Source organism: Prionailurus bengalensis, chromosome C2 (assembly GCF_016509475.1).
Source record: "Prionailurus bengalensis isolate Pbe53 chromosome C2, Fcat_Pben_1.1_paternal_pri, whole genome shotgun sequence".
In the NCBI taxonomy this organism is placed as follows: domain Eukaryota; kingdom Metazoa; phylum Chordata; class Mammalia; order Carnivora; family Felidae; genus Prionailurus; species Prionailurus bengalensis.
Window position 1 is genome coordinate 14,535,092 of NC_057350.1, and position 11,090 is coordinate 14,546,181.

Consider the following 11,090-nt stretch of genomic DNA (forward strand, 5'->3'; position numbering starts at 1 on the left):
GAGGTGGCTATGAGGGGTATCATGGGATCATTAAAAGGGAGACATCAGACTGATAGTAAGATAAATGATCCAGAAGAAAGAACACACAGATTGAGTTTTCTATGACAGTGATGGAAGTCAAATAAAAACAAGATGGGAGGTTTTTCTGGGTAGAGGGCATGACATATAAAAAGGCATAGATTTACCAAACAACCTTGTTTCTCAAGAGATATACGTAGTGATTATAAATTCCTTAAATGTCTTGTCTTGTTTATTTCTGTATTCTCAGCAGTAAGCAGAATTTCTATGACAGAAGTTTGGCTCCTAAATGAGTAAACGAGTTACCAGATCAAGAAATAAAATACTAATTATTGGAAAGGCCAAATTGGGGCTGTGTCTATTTCTTGAGTAACAAAACACTGCCCAACAATTATTAGTCCCTCAATAGTTCTGGACATTGATAAAGGTTTTTCATAGTTCAAAGTCAGCAGAAGAATGAGATTCACTGTACCCGACATGTGAACTCTACCGTCGTCACTTCTGTGCCAACTGATAGATGAGTTTGGGTTTGATACATCGCCACTGAGAAAATGTGATAGAACTACAATTCCGTGGGATGCATAAAAAGCTATGCTACAGACTTCATATTATATTTGTAAACAATATAGTGCGCATATGTGTCTGATGTCTCACACATCCTACTTCTTAAATTAAAACATTTTTCTTTTTTTGCCAGAAGGCGCTGCCTTGTCAGTGAGGTTGTCGAAGATGATGACAGACTGAAAGGGCTCTATGAATAAATTCTAGCAAAACCTGATAGTGTGAATGCCTCTGCAGGGGAAGTTGTTTGTAAGAAAGAGCTATGCTTAGCCAAATTTGGTGATGTAAATGTAGTAACTAGGTTGGAAAGGAATCTGTGCTCTAATCGGAATGTCAGAATCTGAAGGAATATTTCTTTAATAAATTAATAGAAAGTAGACTGAGGTAAACTTATTGAGTAAAATTTGACAATAGTGATATGTATCTTGATTCTGGGCATTTTTTTTTGCTGTCAATTATTAGTCACATTAAGATTCTAAGCAATATGGTTTTTATTCTTAAAGGAATTTGTCTTATTTGTATAAAAACTTTGAGCTTTTAAACAATCTCTCTAATTATTTTTATGTAAATATACTTAAAGCTTACTGGGGTGCCTAAGTTGTTTAGTTAAAGCTGGCCAAATATCTGCCTCTTGCTTTCCTCTTGGTACTAAGGTCCAGGAGCATGCGGTAATACTGTTACCTAAATGTGCTATTATCCCGATAAAAAAAATTATTGCAACACACCCACAACGATAGCAATAATGCCTTTGAGTGACATGGTATTCTTAGCATTACTTGATTCTTAAGTATAAAATGTATGTATATCACTAATTCATAAAGGATGTTGGCCATCTAGATCCTTAATTGCTCTTCAAATGTTTGGAAACATTGAGGAGGTCCCATAGGTGGAGTTCATGCCAGCTAATCAATACCTGTTAAAATACAAGAGGAGAGAACAACCTTTTGGTTGTAGAACAATTTTGGTCCGAAGACAACAAAATTGTTTGTCAGATTATGCATTACATTATTTCCCTTGTACCTCTAATCAAATAGGTGTTCTAAACTGTAAACTGATTCTGCGATCTCAGATATCATTAAGAAACCACTCAAAGTGGGGTGAGCTGGATACATGTGATCCTTTGAAAACTGGTAGTGGATTGCCACAATCCATTGTGGGCAAATAATTTAATTGGCAGAATTTAACCATAGAAGGTAGTTAATATGAGTTATCTAGTATAAAGAAGTTTCTTTATTTAGAGTATTCAGATCAGTCAATGCATTTCTTGTGAAACTTCATCCATCTGTCTATCCATCCATCCATCCATCCATCCATCAATTCATTCAGCAAATACTGAAGTACCTACCATGTACCTGACACTTGGCGAGACAATGGGGTATGGAGATGGGTACCCTAGGGTCTGTGCCCTGAAGTAGCTCATAGTTTCTTATGTGAGACAAGAATATAAGCATATAATCAAAATAGAGTTGTCACGTTAGGGTGTCAGAGAGATACAGTGTGGACCTGCTGAACTGTCTGAAGGAAGGAAACAGAGAAGAATTTAGAAATGATGGGTTATTCAGGCCATACCATTAGGATGCCAGGTGTGCCTCTGGTTTGCTGCAGTCACTACTGAGCATATGAAAGGTCACGTGCAGATAAGGACATTCAAACTCAGGAGCTTGACTCTGTTCTTTGAATTGACCTTGCACTCCTTATACCATGTGTTATTAAGGCTACGATTATCGTGGTTTGGCCTATAGGGCCATTTTTATAAATGCTGCCATCCTTCTGGTGGTGGCAGATGTTGGTGACACAGATTCTACTGAAGAGCCTTCAAAACCCGTCAGCCCATTGGATTCATCTTCCTGTGAAGTGCTGTTAGCTCTTTTCCCAGGGTTCATCATTTCATCAATGTTATCAAAAGGTCAACAACCCATCTAGACCTACAGTTGAATTGCTTTAGAATAAAAATCTGCAGAATATGGATTAAACAAGAAGTACCTCAAAATTTTTATTTCTTTTGAAATTGTACTGTTTTAATAATCCCACACATGGCCAGTTAATATTATTTGTGTGAGAAGTTCTTGTTTTTTTAAATTAAATATTATGTAATCTTGTAACGATCGTTATTTTTATTTATATTTGTTGATTGCAATAATTTTGCATCAGTGTTTTTATACTTGTGTTTTCATGACCAATAATGCTGTTGGTACTTTGAAGTCAATTTGGTTTAATTGCACAAGTATTTGTGGGATGGTTGCTTGCTAGGTACGTTACCATCCAGGCCCCATAGATACAGAGACGGACAAGACGGATATGGTGTCTCTCCTCTTGGATGTACAATCTACCTGGGGAGGTACTCTTTATCTATTAGGCAATTATTTTACAATTTGATATTTGAAATTCTTAGAATAGCATCAGATATCCTGGGACCATAGATTGCGGAGAGGTGAAAGCTTCCTGGAAGAAAGTTAAGTAAGTGAGTGGGAAGAGTGCTGGATGAAGAAGGTGGGTCCTGTGTGTGTGTGTGTGTGTGTGTGTGTAAGTGAAATGATGGCAAGAGGGTTGTGGGTTCTGGAATGAAGAAACAGGAGAGAAATAGAAAACATCATGAGTTAAAGTAACTGGTAGACATTCAATGTGAATGGACTCCTAAAGATTCCATGAGAATGAGAGAAAGAAAGAGAAAGACTTAATATTGACACGGCCATATTTTAAATCTTTGAATCACCGTGGAGCTGAAGTGTCATGTGTTTTCAGCATTTTTTTTCAAGACTGTGAATACAAACATCAATCCTTTTGCAAACAGGGCTGCGACTGTTAATCACAGCTGAATAGATTAAATCATCAACTTCCTAGACTCACCTTGAGGTGAATGGTATTGCTGCAAAATAGGACGTCTTTTCTTATTGTCACATTTAATTAATTCTGCTATTAATTTGCCAAACATTTACTGAATATGAGCTCTCTGTCAGCAACTATCCTGAACCTGGGGAAAACTGAACAATGGACTGTCTCGTCTAACAGGATTCTCCTGGTCTTGTACGTCTTTTTCACTTGCCTCTTTTCCAAAGAGGCTATGTTCTTAAACTTACCAGAACCTTATCTCTCCACTTTTCTGTATGCTATCACTTCCTGCCTTATTAGGAGCTCTGCTTCTCTTGTGCCTTGAATATTAAATCTCCAGGGTCTTCACATTCTCTATCTTCTGTATCCTCCTGAAATTCAAATATTATGGGACAATGTAAAATGTGGAGTATGTAACATACACACACACCAATAATAAATAAACATAAAATTATAACTTAACAAAGCTTCTGCAAAAAGAACAAATAATACACACTAAAGATGCCAGTTCCCTAGAGACTCATTTCTTTATTTTCTATCAGGGGCAAGTTTCTCAAAACAATCATGTGCACTTATTGTAACCAGTTCTGTCTACCCAGACCAATTCGTTTTAATCTGTTTTTTGTTTGTTTGTTTTTGTCCTGACCACCACTGAAACGTCCCTTGATGATGTGAAATTTGATCCACCATAGACTACACTTCCTTTTACTCATCTACATTATTTCCTGGGTCCCTGTGGACATTTTCATGGGAAGTCTCTCCTTTGTACTTTCTTTATAGTTGTCTTAGAACAGGTTTCACCCAAGTGGAGCTGGAGAATGGGCCTTGTAGACAAATGTTTTATTGGGGTACTCTCCAAGGAGAATTCTCTAAGACAGCGAGGGAAGCAGAATAGGTCATGGAAGAAGGCTAAGCAACTATGTTCTTGAAGCTGAAGTCTAGCCTCTGCCTGATCTCACAGGAATCAAAAAAGTCTGAAGGGTACCTCAGAATTGTCTCCCTTTGAGGCAGGAGGGCTGGGCCTTTTACTCCCATATCAATTAACCATTGGCTGTGGGCTACTCTTCATTGAAGAAGGGATGGATCTCGAGGAGAGGAGAGGTGGCTCTTATCAGCTGAGGGCAATTCTCTGAGGAAGAGGACAGCTGTGGGCCATTAGTATCCAACACAGTGCTTGGCAATGGGTGCCCCAACTGATAAGGGGGAACTGGATGATGTAGCTGCAGCATCTTCCCCATTAAGTAATCTTTGCCCCCCTCTCTGCTTTACATACTGACTACATGCAACACACTCCACATGGTCATTGTTAGCCCAGACCTCTCAGCGTGACTTGCATATCTAATTACCATCTTATCAAAGACGCATTTAGACATTTCAAACATAATCTTTTCCTCATATCCTTAATTTTCCACCAATACTTTAGATCTCAGAAAATTCAATAACTTCCTCCAAATTCATCATGCCCAAACCCTGGAATTTGTTGGAGATAATCTCTTTCTCATCCCTGAATTGAATCCATTACCCATTTCCATTGGTTGTATTTTGGAAACATCCTAAAATTATCTGTCTTCATTGTCATGTCCCTCATCTAAAATGCATCATTCTCCGCTTGGACTATTGCTATAGACCCTTGTCTGTCTCTTCACTTTATTCCTGCTCCCTCTCTAGAGAATATTTTCTAAAGCCTATCTCGTACCTCACTCATAGGAGGGCTGGGCCTTGTACTCCCATGTCAATTAACCATTGGCTGTGGGCTACTTTTCAAACTTTTCCACAATGGAGCTTCTAAGGAAAGAGTATGTAAGATCTATAAAAACAGGTATTCATTTTGCTTCTGCTGTATCACCAATTCCAAAGTAAGACTGTCTTACACATAATGGGGGCCCAATAAGTAATTTTAAGTGAAGTACAGTTTGAAATCACAACCATGCAATGCCTGGGATCATCTCCTGAGCAACTCATTCCAAACATGGTATTTATAGTTACTTTTGCAATTTTTCTATTTTTCTTTTTCTTTTTCAGATTTTGCATTATATTCATATGTAATCATATAAAATCTAAAAAATACATAAGCATCAGGGGCACCTGGGTAGCTCAGTAGGGTGAGCGTCCGGCTTCGGCTCAGGTCATGATCTCACAGTTCGTGAGTTTGAGTCCTACCTTGGGCTCTGTGTTGACAGTTCAGAGCCCGGAGCCTGCTTCGGATTCTGTGTCTCCCTCTCGCTCTCTGCCCCTCCCCCACTCGTACTCTGTCCCTCTCTGTCTCTCAAACATATATAAACAATAAAAAAATTTAAAAAACACGTAAGTATCATGAACTACTTAGGCTTTTAATAACTTAAAAGTTGTGTTCTAGGCAGATGCTCCTTTTTTGTTCCGTGTCTTGGGTAGCCAAGGCACAATGAATGAACACTTCAGCGTGGACAAGAAAGATTTACTAGTAGGGCATTGCTTCAATGCCCTAGCACAACATATAAACTCACCCATACTTTCATTTTTGCTTGATTTTTCCAGCCTCACCTCCTCCTTCTGTTTCTGTTATAGAGCTTACTGATATAATCACATGCACCTGAATTTTAGCATGAAACTTAAGCACAGAAGTTCGCAAAATTAAAACTACAAGCAACATAGCTTAACAGAGTGAAGGTTTAAAGGTTGCAGTGATGGTACGCCATTCCTGTCAGAGTCAGTGCCTCTTTATTGGATTAATTTCTCTTTGTTCTTGTAGGTGATGGAATGGAGTGACGGATAGTGGAAATCTGGAAACAGGCTGTTAAGGTTCATGTGTTCCAATACTTACTACCTGTAACGTTTGGGGAAACCTCCTAGCAATCTTATCTTCCGTAAAATGAAAGTGATACACATCCTGCTTCAGAGTGTTGAGAATTAAATGAGATGATGTCTATAAAAGATATAGCGTAGTGCCTGGAATATAGGAAGTGCTCAAGATATATCAGCATTTTTATTAATACTAGCTTGTTACTCCAGGCTAATGACCACATATTGTTTCCAGACACTTGTTTTCTGCAAACTATAAATAGAATATGTATTTTCTTTTATAACACTTCAATTTCATGAAGATCCTGACCTCTTTTTAGATACGTAGAACATCATGGCATTGGAGCTGTGCCCCTTCTATGACATCTCACTATAAAATTAAAGTGAACACAGCCACAGAATGTACTAAGCTCTTGGTAGCTCAGACAAACAAAGTTGAAGTCACTGCAAGATTTCCTGGTGCTATGGTATTTATTAGACGGGAGCTTGTAAGAAAGCAATTGGTTTCACTGTGTTTCCTGTATAATGGATGTTAGTTGTCTCCTACATATTGTTTAGCTATTTGCATAATCTCAGCTTCTGGAACACAGGAAAAATGTGGGAGTGGATGCAAGCAGCAGTAACACTAAAGATGACTTTGTTTCTTCAGTGAACCTTCCAGTAATGCCACTAATGGTAAAATGAGGCCGTTTTTGTTTGTTGCCCTTGGATTATGAGCAGAAGTGAAAATGAAGCATATTAACCCCATAACCCAACCACCTCTCGAGTTACCCAAGCTCTTGTGTCAAGTACATTTGTCAGAAAGTAGTTTACTTTGATTACAATGAGTTTGGCTGTTTTGAAAAAGCAGTTGAAGTTCTAATATTAATCGCCTTAAGTTTTGTTGTTCATAGGGTCCAATGATAAACATTATATAATGTTTTGGGTCTTTTCTACAGCCACTGTGTCTTGTGTTGTCCTTGAGAATTACACAGGCAAAGGAGGAAACAGAAGGTAATACACGGAAGTGAGAAAAAGAGTAAGAAATTCTGGGGTCACAAGGATTCACAGGTTCACTGAGTATTAAAACTGGAAATAGTCTTACAGTTTTGTTCCAACGAGAGTATATGAAAGTTTAGATACTAGGGAGTCTCATGGCAAACCCACAATACAACAATATGACAAAAGGTTTAAGAGGAACCAAGTTCCTACATACATTTAAATACATCCGGACTATGTTACAAATAGTTATTTTGGGGGTCATGTGAGGATACCGATAAAATGTTCTTAAAGTAACATACATGTGGGTGAGCCAGGGGTCTGCCTCTATTTTTGATGTTCTTCTGGCTTTGAAACTGCCAGCGAGATGCAAACTATTATTTCCTACTATAAAACAAGGTATAGCTTGTATTAAATATGTGATATAACTGGATTTGAAGACAACTTGTCAGAAACTCTATCTTGTATCTCTCTTGCCCTAACCCTCAGCACAGCATCTGGCACATGGAAGGGGTTCAAGTGTTTGGGACTGATGAGTGAGGGATGTGCTGTAGGAACTGGGGTAGGAAGGAAGCAAGAGACTTGTAACCCACATAATCATTCTTCAGTAAAAGGATATGGTATGAAAGCAGAGTAACCTTTAGTTTTAATGAGCATGCAAACCTTATCTTATCTGAAGAAATATATTAATGCCATCTCCTCCACACCATACAATTAGTCTGGAGACAGTGATGGGTGCTTGCTTCATATCCCTTCTACTGAGCGAGTATAAGAGGACTTGTGTGTGGGGTTCTCAGAAGATACTCCTGAAACCTCATGCTACTGTGGCAACTACCAATATGGCCCGAACTGTGGCTCTGGACGGAGATGTGACTTTGGCTGTGGTGGATGTAGACGCAGCTGTTGACAACCAGGCTACTTTGGAGCATGTTGGTCCCGTGGATGCTACTTAAGGTCTTATGGTGTAGTGTATGCCTCCGGATTCTTTTCTCTTTGAACCTATGACTTTACCTCTAAGTTGCTTTGTATCTTCTGCTTTATGTTCAGTCGGGCAATAAATCCTCACCTATGGCATGCAAAAGTATAGGATTTCAACCTCAGCCACCAGAATGAGCAAACTATGTTTTTGAAAATTGAAAAAAATAGGTAGGTTCCATTTTATTTTTTTACTTTAGCTTTTCCCTCTTATGTGACCTTCACACATTCAAATAGTTTTAGCTTAATATCTAATGTAGAAAAATTTTAGCCTTCTTTTTCATTGTCACCTGATTTCGACATCATGACCGCATGTTACTTTTGGTTATTTCTCTCAATGATATTTATTTGCATCTGTGGCTTTGTGATTATCAGAGTGAAAAATTTCCCTCAATAGTAAAAGGTATAGATGAAGAAGATAGTTTTAAACATGCTAATGTGTTTTTGTTTTCTTTTGCAGGTAATACTCAGGTACCTGGTATTTACTATAAATAGTTCAATTGTTCTTTATTGGGTACCTGAGAGCATATAACCACTCACCGCAAAAAGTTGAACATAAGATTACTTATTGTTGATAAATAGACACATGGAACCTAACATAATAAGTTGCAAACTTATTAACGAGAAAGGTGGTTTTAAATAACAACCTAGCTGGAAATCCCTCCCTCTCTTTCTTCACCAAATACTGAAGACTTATAAAATCCTTATTTCTTTACTAAGTTGGAGATATAGAATTGGGAAGGGAAGAACATAGATTGCCGTGCCAGAGAAGATATTAGGTAAGTGTCCCCAAGAGACTGAGCGAAAGCAGGTCCAAGAGGAAAAGCAGGAGCTAGGACTTTCTTGTAACTTTCCTGAACCAATCAGAGCAACTTTTCCTTAATCTTATCAAGCAGAATTCACTTTCTTTCCTTTGAGGAATTTGTTAATCTGAGTCATTGCACTGATTTTTCAAAGCATCCTGTAGCTTAGTGATCTCGTTTACCCTAATAAGGCTAAACATCATTTGCATTCCCATGAAATCTTTCTTTCCAGCCCAGATCCCTCATTTAAAAACCAGACTCGTACATCTGACTTTTTATATAAATCATACATATCTCATAGTTATTTTAAGCAGAACATGTCTAAAAATAAACTTTTAATCTTTCTTTACCCCAAAGACAATTTGACCTACCTTTCCCATATATGCTAATGACATATTCATATTTTCAGGCCAAAAGCCTTTGAGTTCCTTGACGACTCTCTCTTGAGGTCTACATCCAATCTCTCCAAAAGTCATATTAACTCTACTTTAAAAATATATCCAGAATCCAACTGTTTCTTGCCACCTCCAACTCCATATCCAGAGTCCTGGTCCATGGTGCACATAGTGGATTCTCTTCGTATTCCACACATATCTCCTTGGATCTCTTTGCCAATGGCTGAGCACAGTGGCTCCTTAATTGCTTTTACCACTCAAGTCTCTTTGTTGGAGGCTGCTGACACCTACTGCTGCCTGCCCTCAGGGAGAGTTGGACCTGTTTGGGAATTAGTGCACTCTCCTTATTCCTGCAGGCAGGCTTGAGGAATGAAAGATGGAGAAAGGGATATAAGTCATGCAAGACCATGGCACTCTTTTCTAAATTCTCCTCTAGCTACTCACCCCATTCCATTCAGGGTAAAAGCCAGATTCCTCCAATGGCCTCTAAATGCACCTCCCCATCTGCCCCTCCCCAACTCCTTCCCCCGCTGTGGTACTTCTCTAAAATGCCAGCCACACTCTCCCTATCAATGCCCTATCACTTACAGTTCCTTTGAACTAGAGTGAACTAGTGTTCTTCCAAATGTCAGCACAATTTTCTCCCCCATTTTGTCCCACAATTGTCTCAAAATGTCCTTCTCTGTGAAGCTTTCTGGGCCACTGTGCTGAAAACGTCAACTCCCTGGTTGCACTCTCTAACTCCTTTCTGTACTCTGTTTCCTTCCATATAGTTTAATGTCACCTGGTATATTTGTTCTCACCTGGAAGAATGTGTGCTCCATAGGGACAGGGACATTTGTCTCTTGATTTTATTTTTCCCGTTAGAGTATCCCCAAAGTTTCAAAGATGACTTTACCATTCATGTTCAATATACAGGTTTGGGGTGAATAAATATGAGAACGAGTGGATTTCAAGCTACAGTGACTTACTAATTTTATATAATTTCATGTTGGAGAGCTGACTTCAGGTCTCATCAAAAGAATTTTGACATCTTCATGTCGGCTACAACTCACTGGTCTGCTCAGTTATGTTTCCTGGGAACCCAGGATCTTGGCAGATTCTGTCTTCAGTTATGTGCCTTCAATCTATTTTTGAATTCTTTTAACTAAATGTTCCATTTCAAGTCCTTGTGCCAGCTGCTTAAGAGGCATCCTCTTGTTCTGTGCACATATCCAGCTGAGAGAATTATCCTGGAGAACATTACCCTTACTCTGGTAAATGAATGTTTTCTTCTTCTGTCGATTAAGGCTTTTAGGTAAATGTTCTTTATATGCACCTACCTTACGGATGATGTCTGTGTTCTATATGTCTTAAAAAAGAGCATTCACCTACATTTTTCACAGTAATGAAAGCCAACACTTAATAAGTGTTTATGTTGTGGGAACTATCATACTAACTTCTCATATCCCTTTTGCTCTCACAACAATCCTGCAAGATATACAATATTATTAACCCCTGTCCCCATATTTTTCTTTGAGATTTTATGTAACTTAGATTATTAAAACCATACAGTGATTTTTGTGTACTGCCTTTGTTAATTAGCATTATATCACTAGGGATTTCCCATGGCATTAAAATCCCTTACAAACATTGTTTTTAATCATAACAGAGTATTCCATGCTGTCTGTGTACTTTATTTTACTATTACTCTATTGTTGTACATGTGGATTATTTGCCACTTTTGTTCTTAATATTATAAAAACTATTATAA